Below are 14,141 nucleotides of genomic sequence, written 5' to 3' on the forward strand. Positions count from 1 at the left end.
TTCGTCTTCTTCTTCTTTTTCTTCTTCTTCTTCTTCTTCTACAACAACAACTACTACCACTACTACTACTAATAAAATTATTGTTCATATGAATATTATTATCATTATTATTATTATTATTATTATTATTATTATTATTATTATTATTATTATTATTATTATTATTATTTTATTACTATCATTATTCGTATGTGTGTATATATATATATATATATATATATATATATATATATACATAAATGTGTGTGTGTGTAATGTAGCTGCAAATTTATTTTACATATGCGTGTACATATATATATAAGGGAAACACAATCATACACACACACACGCGCACACACATATATATATACATACATATATACATATATATATATATATATATATATATATATATATATATATATATATATATATATATATATACACATACACATATATGAATATATACTGATACGGTTCGGTGCATCCATCCTCTTTGTGATACTCACATTCTTTAAAATACTTTAAAATCTTCAGGCTTTTATACGTTTCCTTCAATAATTTTCTTTGCGGGTGGCAGGATCTTATTCCTCTTGATCTTTCAATTCCTGATGTGTCAGTTCTTCAGTTTGGTACTGATAATGGTCCTGACATTTTTTCTTGTCATCAAGGTTATTTAAGAGACGAAGGGAGATAATGAGGGAGTTCGATTTATGTGACTTCCAATTGCTTTTCTGAATCGAATACCGTCTGTAGATTGTCGCTCATCGATTTCCCCTCCTGTTGCTTATAGGTTGGCATTCAAAATATTTCATTCACACGAGCACACGCATACACAGTTGTGTCTATGTGTATGTATATATATATGAGGTTTTGAGTGTGTGATTGTGTGTTCTATATGTCTCTACTGTATGTGCATCAGTGAGAAATGGTTTGCTTGTATGAATATATATGTATGTATGTATGTATGTATGTATGTATGTATGTACGTATGTGTGTGTACATGTGTGTGTACATGTGTGTGTGTGTGAATTGTCTATACATACATACATATATATATATATATATATCTTAGTGTGAGTGTTTTTATACCCATATATACATATATATATATATGGTAATGTAAGTTAATTATGTTTTGTCTCTACTAAGAAAATACACACGCACACACACACACACAGAGACACATACATATATATATATATATATATATATATATATATATGTGTGTGTGTGTGTGTGTGTGTGTGTGTGTGTGTGTGTGTGTAAGTATTATGTATATATGGATATAAACACACTCACACTAAGATCGTGTATATATATATATATATATATATATATATATATATATATATATATATATATATATATATATATATATATATATATATATTATATGGTGTGCGTGTAGATAAACTATATGTCAATTTATAATATATGCGTTATATTGTATACAAGCATATATGAGCATATAATAATTTAGTAATTCATATGTGTAAGTTTGTGTTTGTGTATTTCGGTGGGTATTTGTATTTGAGAATGTGTGAGTTAGTATAATAAAAGGAACTGTAGTCGTTGCAAATATACAGGCGCTATCACAAAAGAAACACACACACACACACACACACACAGATATGCATACGCACGCACACACGCAGCCACGCGCGTGCACGAAATACCATATAAGTATGCGAGTATGTATTTAAACATTTATGCAGTATTCTATTTGTTTTAGATTTTGTTGTACGCCGCAAGACAAACATCACATTACGCTCTCTATTTTTCTTTCCAGTCCTATATGTGTATACATCTGTATATGTTTGTGTTTATATATATATGTATATATATATATATATATATATATATATATATATATATATATATATATATATATATATATATATATATATATATATATATATATATATATATATATGTATGTATGTATGTATGTATGTATGTATATATATACATATATATACCTATATACAGGCATATACATATACATATATATATATAAGAACAAATATAGTCTCATATTTTTACACGCTTACATATATTGCATACAGTTAGATAGATAGATAGATAGATAGATAGATACATGCATACATACATACATACATACATACATAGTTTTCTCTCCATGTACTTTTGCTTTTCCCGACCATTTCTATTCAAGAGCACTTTCATTCACACATACAGATACCAATACGTACACACACACTCACACACAAACACAGTCACGCGTACATATATACATATATATATATATATATATATATATATATATATATATATATATATATATATATATATATATATATATATACGAGTACGTAAACACACTAGCCTATGGAGAATTTCTTGATTTCAGCAAATATTTATTCTTATAAACGTCTCCTAATATAGTTTAGTTTTGTTTCTTTCGTTCACGTAATTTTACTTCTCTGTGAATGAAGGAAAAACAAAATGCTATCAACTTATGCAAAGTATTGAATAACATTTAGATGTTACATAACGGAATAATATATAATTGAATATATTCTGATAAATGCGTTTTCACATATAGCTGTTGGGTATAAAAATCACATTCGTTTTAGCATACGGACATATTTGCGTGTGCTTGTGTGTGAGTGTGTGTGTTTGTTGGCGCAAACATAGTTGTGTGGTAAGAACGTTGCATGGTAACCACATCATTCTGAGTTCCATCCTGCTGTGTGACGTTTGGATGGTTAGTCTTCTACCATAGCCCCGATCCGAGCAAAGTGCTGTGACTGGATTCGGTAGATGGAAACAGAAAGAAGCTTATCATACATACGAGCGTTTTTTTCTCTCTATTTTCTTCATTTTTTTCATTTTTTTATATATTATATTTTTCATTTTTTTCATTTTTTACTTTTTTGTAAAAGACATTTTCATTCTCCCTCTACTTGAAAATTTGCCATGCAATGAAAGCCGGTTAGAAATCTATATTAAAATATGCCTTCAGTTTAGCATTCTGCCTTATTATTAGTTTTCATTTTCCTATTATTTCTCCACGTGCGGTTAACACAACCCCACTATTTACTGACTTATATATATATATATATATATATACATGGTGGTGGTGGTGGTGGTAAAAAGATTGTTCCTACACTCCGAAATAATTTAATCTAAATCTACCATTTTCTTCTTGGTTAGTAATGTTTTCAAGGCAGGCGATGGTCTTCAGCGTCCCAGCCACTACGAATGCCATGGCAAACTCCCACCACACCTTTTGTTTTTCAAGCATAGAAATTGTAGACATGTTAAGTAAAATTCTTGTTTACTAACTACAGACCACGGAATTAAAACATCCGTATTTTTCTTCATAGGGAGACAGACTGAGAGTCTGTAGACGTTCACTTTCCAACGACCGGCTTAGATACCATAAACAAACATATTTTGGAGCTTCTTCGGAGAAATTTCTGGAAACATAGGTACACAAACGTATGAAGCAACAGTGTTTACGATCAGTACAATACAGATATAATAATAATAATAATAATAATAATAATAATAATAATAATAATAATAATAATAATAATAATAATAATAATAATAATAATAATAAAGCAAACATAATTTTCTTATGGTTTCTTAAACATTCACTTGAACAAAACTGTACAAATCCAAATATATGGTACCCTAGGCATAACACCTACATGAACTTCTAACTTGTTGTCTCTTGAGGTCTCTGGGTGAGACTTGGATCCAACTTGTACAAATGCAAAACAAAAGTCAAACATAAAATAATAATAATAATAATAATAATAATAATAATAATAATAATAATAATAATAATAATAATAATAATAATAATAATAATAATAATAATAATAATAATAATAGTAATAATTCGAAATTGGACATTAAGACTGAATTGAATACAAAACTAACTAACCTTTCACTTGGTTCAATAAAAATCTGATTAAGATAACGCTATAAATAATGTTTGCGTGTTTATGAGAACGATGTCAATAAGAAATTATATATGCGCGAGTTACATTATTTACATTTGACGGATATTTGTCCTCATCCCTATTCCCATATATATATATATATATATATATATATATATATATATATATATATATATATATATATATATATATATATCACTGTATACATATGTAATTATATTGACTATATGGATATGCATATAAGATAACGCGTATGTATTTATGTTATAGTAAATATATGCGTGGGCTTTTGAAAGTACATACTTGTGTATGTATGTGTGTATGTATATATATAGAGAGAGACAGAGAGAGAGAGAGAGATTTCTACACACACGCACACACACACACACACACACAGACATATATCTTTAAGTGTGTTCGTGTATGTGAAAGCAAGCCATTCGCTTACTCGCAGGCAATAAAACTTATTCAAACTTTTATCACCGAGAATCAATTGTTTCTTTGAGGGGTAGTTCTCAAAAGAGAATATGTTCGGCAGAAAATAGCTTACACACGCCACAATAAACAGAAAGTCATTTAGGCAACACCAGCAACAACGACGTCGACGACCACGACACTACCGAGAGAAAAAAAGACAGGAAAAAGAAATACAACCTGAAGATTGCCTTAGCAAATACTAACATTAATCTCAGGACTTGTTTTTACATTGTATTTCATCACACAAAAACTAACAAAACGTTTAAAGATATACGCGAAGACCCAAAGCTCTAACAATTTCTCAATTAACGTATGTACGACGGTTACTGCTGATGTCGTTATTGCTGTTGTTGTTGGTGTTGTTTATTTTTGGTTTTAGAGTATTTGTTTTCTTATCAGTTTTATACGTTTTTTCTTTTGTTTTCGAACTCCTTCTCTTTCCTTCTTCTCTTTTCTGTTTTCTTTTTTCAATTTATTTTACGCCCAATCTTTTTTTCTATGTCTACATTAGAAATTTATATCAATTATTGATGTTGTTGTTATTTACTTCATTTGTCATTTTCTTTTGTTTTTCGTTTTCTCTGCAGCGTTTTTTTTTTTATTCTCCTTTTGTTTTATTCAGTAATGTTTTCTTTTTTTATGATTTTGTAAATCTTTATTTTGCTTGTGGAGGTGGGACGGATGTTGGTTGTTAGTGAGGGTGGTCGTATTACAATAGAACTGCGGAACAGCAATTTGTAGATTTTATAGTATGGTATGATTATGTTAAGCTTCTCTGATTTTCTTGTATAAACAGTACTACAGTCTAGCCATCTTCATGGCATTTACATCTTAACGGACTCGTCCTTAGAGCTATAGGCAATAAGCACAGAGCGTAAAGAATTTAATCCTTCAGCATTGACTGAGACTGTAGCTGACACAGACGTTGAAAAGTCTGTCTCAACTAATGTTTCCTCTTTCAACTAACGACTAAGTTAACCTCACCTACTGAACTACATAAAGATTAAATTGTACCCATAGTATAATCCATATTTTATGACTCCCATCTCTTCAATACTATAAATATTGTGCGTATTAAATCTCGTGCCATTACGTTCAGATTTCAATGCTTGATGAGGTTTAATTTTGCTTGCCTTTCATCACTCGATTTTTGGTGTAAAGTACATCCTTGAAATATTGGTTCCAATTTTTGGCACAAAGCCAACAATTTTAGGGCAAGGAGTAAGTCGATTACATCAACCCCAGTGTTCAAATGGTAACTGGTATTTATTTTATTGACGCCGAAAGGATGAAAGGCAAAGTCGATGTCAGTGGAATTTGAATTCACAACGTAAAGACGGAAGAAATAACGCGAAGCTAACGATTCTGCTAACGATTCTGCCAGCTCTGCTAACGATTCTGCCAGCTCGCCGCCTTATATCTTTGAAATATTGCTTTCAAATTTTTGCACAGGGCCAGCAATATTGAGGCAGGGGTTACATTAATCCCAGAGATTAACTAGTATTTGTTTTATCGACCCCGAAATGATAAAAGGCGAAGTCGAACCCGGTGGAATTTGAATTCAGAGCGTAAGGACGGACGAAATACCGTAAAGAGTGCTAACGATTCTACTACCTCACTGCCTTCCATCTTTGAAATATTGAAGATCGATTCAATCGACAAACCATATCTTTATTAATTTCCAGAATATAAAAGAAAGTATTTAAGAAAAGTAATTAATAATGTAAATTAATCTGGTATCGTTTCGAATATAAGCTTACCAAGTGTTCGATTAATTGAACTGTCTGCTCATTGAATGATAATATATGTAGCTGAAGACTTTAAAGACCAGTGTACCGTTAATGTAAATCTCGGTTAGAAGCAGTGGGACATGGTACGTGATAAAGTGGCCTTTTGAACTTCAGATAAATTCAGTTCCCCATTGTCTGCTCCATTTCACTCGCAATGCTTTGGGTTCGAATCGAGATTTTGGCCGAAGTGATTTTTAAACATTTTAATCCAATTTGTAGAGGCTGTTGTCTCAAGGTGCCGTCCAGTTGGGTTCTTCTCGAAACATCGCGATTGCGAAACGAGCATATTAACACTGCTTACATTCTATAGTATGTTTGCACATAAATACTAAGGCACACACACATACTTCTCTCTGTCTGACTCTCTCCCCGTTTCTCTCTTCTGTCTGTCTCTTTCTCTCTTTTTCTCTCTCTCTCTCTTTCTCTTTCTCTTTCTCTCTGTCTTTCTCTCTCTCTACTAATCCGTCTTTGTCTACCTGTCTATCTATGTATCTCTCACACAGGAAACGATCGTACAAAATATTTTGCTGATGTTACGATACAAACTATTGATCGCCATCCAGCTGGTTTCCTATAACATTATCACTGAGCTCTGTCTTTCTCTCCACCTCTCTTTCTCTTCTTCAATCTCTCTCTTTCACTCCCTCTTTCTCTCTCTTTTTTTCACTTCCTCACTCTCTATCATTTTTAATCTCTAACTCACTTTCTCAGACTCTCAGTCTCTCTCTCTCTTTCTCTATCTCTCTCTCTCTCTCTTTCTCTCCCTCTGTCACTCCCTCTCTCTCTCTCTCTCTCATTTTCTCTGTCTCAATCATTGTCTCGCGCTTTAACTCTCTAACACACTTTCTCAGACTCCCAGTCTCTTTCTCTATGTTTCTCTCAGCTTCTCTCTCTCTTTCTCTTACACCTCTCATTCTCTCTCTCTCTCTTCTACTCACCTATTTCTCTCTTCTTCTCTGTCTCTCTCACTGTCTTTCTCTCTCGCTGTCTTTCTCTCTCACTCTCTAACTCACTTTCTCAATCTCTTAGTCGCTCTCTCTCTCTCTCTCTGTCCCTTTGTCTCTATTTCTCTCTCCTTCTCTCTATCTATCCACCTATATAACTGTCCACCAACCTATCTATCTATTCCGTATGTTCTCTATACAGATAATATAATACCGATAGGATAATTATATAGCTGTCTATCAAAATGAGATAATGGCATGCATTAAGGCACACGTGTGCAGTGTATTCTTCGCATTGACAAGCTATTTTCGGAGATTTACAGTTCTAAATTCAAGTCTTGTCAATGAATAATTCATAAACCCAGCTTGGTTTTAATAAATGAACAATTTTATTCACCTCGAAGTTCTTGATACACTGCCCCATATTTAATGCTGCAAGGAACAAGCAAGCACAACATTAAAACACTACCCATATATCCTGTATTTATCATGTCTCCGGAAACATTATTCCCCAAACGGTATCCAAAAGTCACTACCTCACAGCATAGGTTTTAGAAACAGGCACAAACCTACAGCAATACAAACACGTCATTAACGGCAGAAAATTTTATAGGACCTGCAGAGATAAGAACCTCTTTACTTTCTACTCTGCGGAAGAAAATGTTTAAAAAGCACGCATGCACATGCGCATGCACATGCGCATGCAAATATATGCGTGAGGGGATATATCTGTGTGCATGTGCATGTGCATGTGTGTACGAGTATGTATGTATGCGTATATCTTTTATCTTCTCTCTTTTACTTTTTTGTGTTAATGTGTTATCATCTTTGCTCTGTACTTTGTGTATGAAATGGGTCGATTTGTTCGACTAAAACCCTTCAAGGTGGTGCTCCAACATGGCCGCAGTGAAATGACTGAAACAAATAAAAGAATAAAAGAAAAGCCCCCAACTAAACTCCGAATACTTGTGTTCAATACATTTTTCGAGAAGTGAACTGCACGTGACATAACTCATCATTAGACTACACTACGAAAAAAATTCAAAGTGCTTTTAACGACGAGATAGGAAAACTTCATAAGACAGCAACATCCAAAAAAATTTTTAATATAAAATTTGTGGAGGGTTAGGGCCTCGAACGAAGAAACAATAACAAAGTGGACGTACAGATTAAACAATCGTCGAAGACAAACCTTAAGAGCCGTTAACCCAATCACTCGAACTCTATAAACCACTTTATTTTTTCATATTTTTGAACGAGCTACTTCCATATGTGTAACTGCTTTCCCAAACAAAATTGCAGTTCATTTTTGAAGCCATAAAAAAGCTACGATGTGGTACACATGCATTCAGCTCTGAGTGCACTACATCTCATAGCAGAAACACCTGTAAGCTAATGAAGTGCATTGGATAACCTCCCGTTCCTTTGCAATTTATTTAAATTCATATACACACACATTCTCTCTCTCTCTCTCAAACACACACACACATATATCACATATATATATATATATATATATATATATATATATATATATATATAAAACAAGTAAATACATATACACATACATACTTACGCATATATATATAACATAAATAAATATAAATACATATACATACATACGAATATATATATATATACATATACATATATAAATACATACCTACATAAATGCATACATACATACATACGTACATACACAAATACACACATATGTGCGTGTATATTTACACATACACCTACAGGCATATATAGGTGCATAATTGAATACATCTTTAGAAACGTAATTGTCTTTTTCTTTCTTTCGAAATTATATCTATCTTATTTCCGTTTTCTTTATTACCATTGTAAAACGGGTAACATGAAAGAAATAACAAAATCATTTCTGAGCAAGAACAAAATAAATTACTATAATAAATGTAAACTACAACGAAACGCATAATTCTTAAATTGGAAAAGCAAAATGTTAAAAACAATTTGGAGCCTTAACATAAATTTCAAGTTTTATCTCAATGATAAAATATTTTTTCCGACTATTTTGGTATTATGAAGAATAACTTTTTTTTCTAAAATATAGATAACACATTTATCTCAGATTTCGGTAAATGTGGAATTATTTTCTACCGACACCTGTGGCTCATATATAAATGCTCTGAATTTAAAGAAAAAGAAGTGTGTATGTATTCCTCTGTGTGTGTGCGCGCGTGTACGTAGATGTGAGCTTGTGTGTGTTTGTATATACGTGTGTGACTATGTACATATATATGTATATATGTATATATATGTACATGTATATGTATGTATATATACATACATACATATATATATATATATATATATATATATATATATATATATATATATATATATATGAATATAGGTACATATATATATATATATATACATATGTATAGATATAAATATATATATATATATATATATATATATATATATACAAACACACACAGACACCCGCCCAACACACACACACACACAAACAGACCACCCAGCACACACTTACGCATACGCACGAACACATATACTCTCTATCGTTATGTATCCTGGATTAAAACGCGGAAACAGCAATATTTAACTGGAAAATTATTTGATTAAATGCTCACTATGCAATTCTTTTTTATTTGTTTTTTTCTCTTTTTTCTGCTTTGTTTTTTACGTATTTATATTGTGATGAACGCATTCGCTACCACGATTCAATCAATTTTTTTGACGCCATTTAACCCTGAAATAGTCATCACTGCTTGTTACCGAATGACAAAAATCGTAGGAAATGTAATGCTTAGGGTTTAGTAAAAAAAGGTTTGTAGCTAGAGATTTGTGAAATATCTATAGTAATATGGAGATGGAAACTGAAGAACGGGCTTGGATTTGTTGAAACGTGACTTTTATTATACAAGAAGCCTGTGATACCACTACACCAAGCAGAACTGCATAAAGAAACTTTTACCTCCATGGGGTGGGGTTGAACTCAGTAAGAAAAGAACTGAATCAAATACCGCAAGAAACTTATGTTCAACGCTCTAACGGTCCCGTCAGTCTGCTGCCCTTGGTGTGTTGAAATAAACGTTTTGTATTTTAAGCACAAGACCTGCCATTTTAATGGGAGGTGGAGGGAGGTGATTTCATTGACTCCACTATTTGTTATCGATCCCGAAAGAATGTCATGTTATTTTGACCTCGACGAGATCTAGATTCAGAACGTATGGAGCATGAACTCGCGGCCCGTCGACGTCATTTAACTCAAAGAGACCCTGACGACGTACCGAATGGATTCTGTCTGAAGTCCTCAACCATCAACCGTAACCATATTCATTCATTCACTCATTCGTTCAATTAACTATGTGATGTTATGGAGATGCAGCTGCTATTTCTAGCAGGTTGAAAACTCCTTTACAGATCCTCCCACCGTGATTTTGTTTCGTTTGCGAGTGATACATTAGGTTGTATGTATTCCTGTATAAGAGGGCAAATTAGCTGGTACTAATGAGATTCGAAGTGTGTGACCAAAGCGACAAAACTAGACACCACAATCAATTTAAACCGGCTTCTGAAAGCTTTCGAATACCTGTCTGGCTGTCTGCGTGTGCAGCATGATGCAGGGTTTCGTCACCAAACAGAGGGTCCTTCAGCAGCCAGCCTCTTCACCCAGGGTAGCACTACCACCTCCAGGCACTTTATGTTGAATCTGCAGCCGTATGGGCAGATGAATGGAGGCATAACATCGCCCTCACTAGTGATCACTGCAAACAACATGATGTTGACTGGATATTTGGTTTCTATCACTCTCGGTACATGTCCTGAGATTGCCCTATCCTCAGATTGACACCCAAACACTCTGAAATGTTCGTATTGGAGCTTCCGGCGCAAATGACACGGAGTACGCGAATGACAGGGGATGCCAAATTACTGGCAGAGTGAATTGCGTCATCATGCTGTTTTTCTCACAGACGATGTCCAACTGACCCTACTATACTGTGAAGTAGACAAAACTAAAAACAAACAATGCACGTGCGCGAAATTAAAATTATAAAATTGCAACAATTTACCCATCGCACATTGTATATATACATATATACGACGAGCTTTTTTGAGTTTTCGTCTACTAAATGCAATCACAAGGCTATAGCAAAGGTTTATAGTAGAAGACACTCCCGTTGGGAATCACATGTGTATATGTATATATATATATATATGTATGTATGTATGCATGTATGTATGTATGTATTTATGTATGTATGTATGTATATATATATATATATATATATATATATATATATATATATATATATATATATATATATATGCATACACATATCCATGTATATACGCATATATACACACATATAATGAAGGAAAATACCTGACCAAATGCAATATACTTCGCTTCCAGCAGAGCACTTCCACGAGGGTAGTCGTGTGCACAGAAGTTGCAACAACCAAATATCGGTAGAATAAGTATAGCTAATATATAAAAAAGGGAAATAAAAGGAAAAAAGCAAAATTGCTTGAAAACCTATGAAAGAGAAATACCAATGAGATATATTCGAAAGCTTGAAGAGTAAAAACAAAAAAGAACTAACAAAGACTCAACGAAGCTATTTAGCAGCTAAAAACCAATATTACTAGCAGCAAATGATAGATGCATCAGTCATGATATGATATGAATAATAAATATATTATTGGCTCCCCAAATCACGTTCAATGCGGCTCGATCGGCCTTTTCTTATTCTCTCTATTCTGTAACAAAAAATATTGAAAAAAAAAGTGAACAAAATGAATAAAAAAAAAATGAAAAGTGAAACAAAAATAAAATCAACTCCAACAATATTCACGAAATAAATGTTCTATTTTGACTAATGATTCTAATATATCTGCAGATAACTAGAACGCTTTGCAGAAATAATTATCCCGAAATGTATTAAACATTGCATGTATCATGAAGTCACAATTTTTTTTTTGTATTCTCTTTTTCTTTTCTTACATATGCATACATATACACGCACATATATGTATGTGCATATATATATATATATATATATATATATATATATATATATATATATATATATATATATATATATATATATATATATATATATATATACATATACATAGATAGATAGATAGATAGATATAATATATATATATATGTCTACATATATGTATATATATAGGCACACACGCGCACACACACACACACACACACACACATATATATATATATATTTTTATATATATATATATATATATATATATATATATATATATATATATATATATATATATGTATGTATGTATGTATGTATGTATGTATGTATATTCCATAGATTGCATAGATTCTATTTCCCATAATTTCTCTGAGCTTTCAAAGTAATTTCATGCTTCGAAGATGTTCTCTTATTATCAAGCTAGACACAGATAACTGGTCGGTTTTAATTATTATTCCGTGGAGCTAGTTGCTTCGTCCCTTATTAACTAGCTACTTTGCTTGATTCCGTTATCATTAAGACCATTTACATCGTTATAATGTTTCCATATTCAATATTACAATAGACATATACAAACGCCAAACACACGCTCGCACACACGCACAAACACACACGCACAAACACACACGCGCATACACACATACACACACACGCACGTACACACACACACAAATATACACACTCACTCACACGCACTCACACATGCACACACGTATACATACACCTAGATCTTTCTATACAGAGACATATATTCATGTAGATTACGATCAGTAAACATTCAGACACATAACGAGCAAGTGAGATATATCTGCATATATAATGTTGGATATATAAATTACACACACACACACATATGTATATATATATGTACGTATGTATCTATGTATGTATTTGTGTATATTAGTGTTCTACTATATGCACGCAAATCTGTGAGTCAGTACATATGCAGACACATACAAACGCACCACATGACCACTAATATATTGATATATTCCTCCGCATTAAATATATTCATGTCCATAAAAATACAGGAATTTTAATATATATATATAATATATATACTTAATATATATATATATATATATATATATATACACACATACACACATGTGTATGTATTATGTATGTATGTATATATATATATATGTATCTATATATGTATGTGTATACATATATGCGGTGTGTGTGCATGTGTGTGTATGTACGTATTTATAAATGAATGTACGCCTGTATAAATATCTATACACACACAAACAAGCACACACACAAGCAGGCAAACACATACATATAAGTATATATATATATGTGTGTGTGTGTGTGTGTACGTATGTATATATATATATATATATATATATATATATATATATATATATATATATATATATATATATATATATATATATATATATATATATATATATATATATATATATATACTGAGAATATTATACAACCATAATTAATGTGTGGATCCATGACGTCTATGCGTATTTATGAATATATATACATACATAGGAATGGATGCGTGATTATCTATGCGCTCCTGTATTATATAATCATTCATATTCATAGAAAATCATTTACATTCTTTCTACGGTATCTTCATTCAATTAACTACCTTCCTATTGAATCTTACATTTTACTTGTTGCTTCTTTTTTTTTATATATATATTTTCTTTCCGTATTATTATTTTGGGGTTTTGTTTTACTGTAATCAGTCGCTTTCTAGTTTGGGATCTGGATTGCGTTTGTTAAAATGATGTTCATAGATCATAAAGTACGCATGGAATCAATGAACGTTACGATCTTTGAGTGGATTAGTAATTCCTCCTATTGAACAGAGACCGTGGATGCTTCAGAGTTCTGCCGAAATGATGTATAAATAAATGTATCGTTACGTAGAGAACAAAGGAAAGGAAAAAGGTAAAGGAAATACATAAGTCTATATATGAGTGCTTGTATACATGAGCATATATGAATATATATTGTGTATATATATATATA

This window comes from Octopus bimaculoides, chromosome 19 (assembly GCF_046866305.1).
Source record: "Octopus bimaculoides isolate indiv1 chromosome 19, ASM4686630v1, whole genome shotgun sequence".
NCBI lineage: Eukaryota > Metazoa > Mollusca > Cephalopoda > Octopoda > Octopodidae > Octopus > Octopus bimaculoides.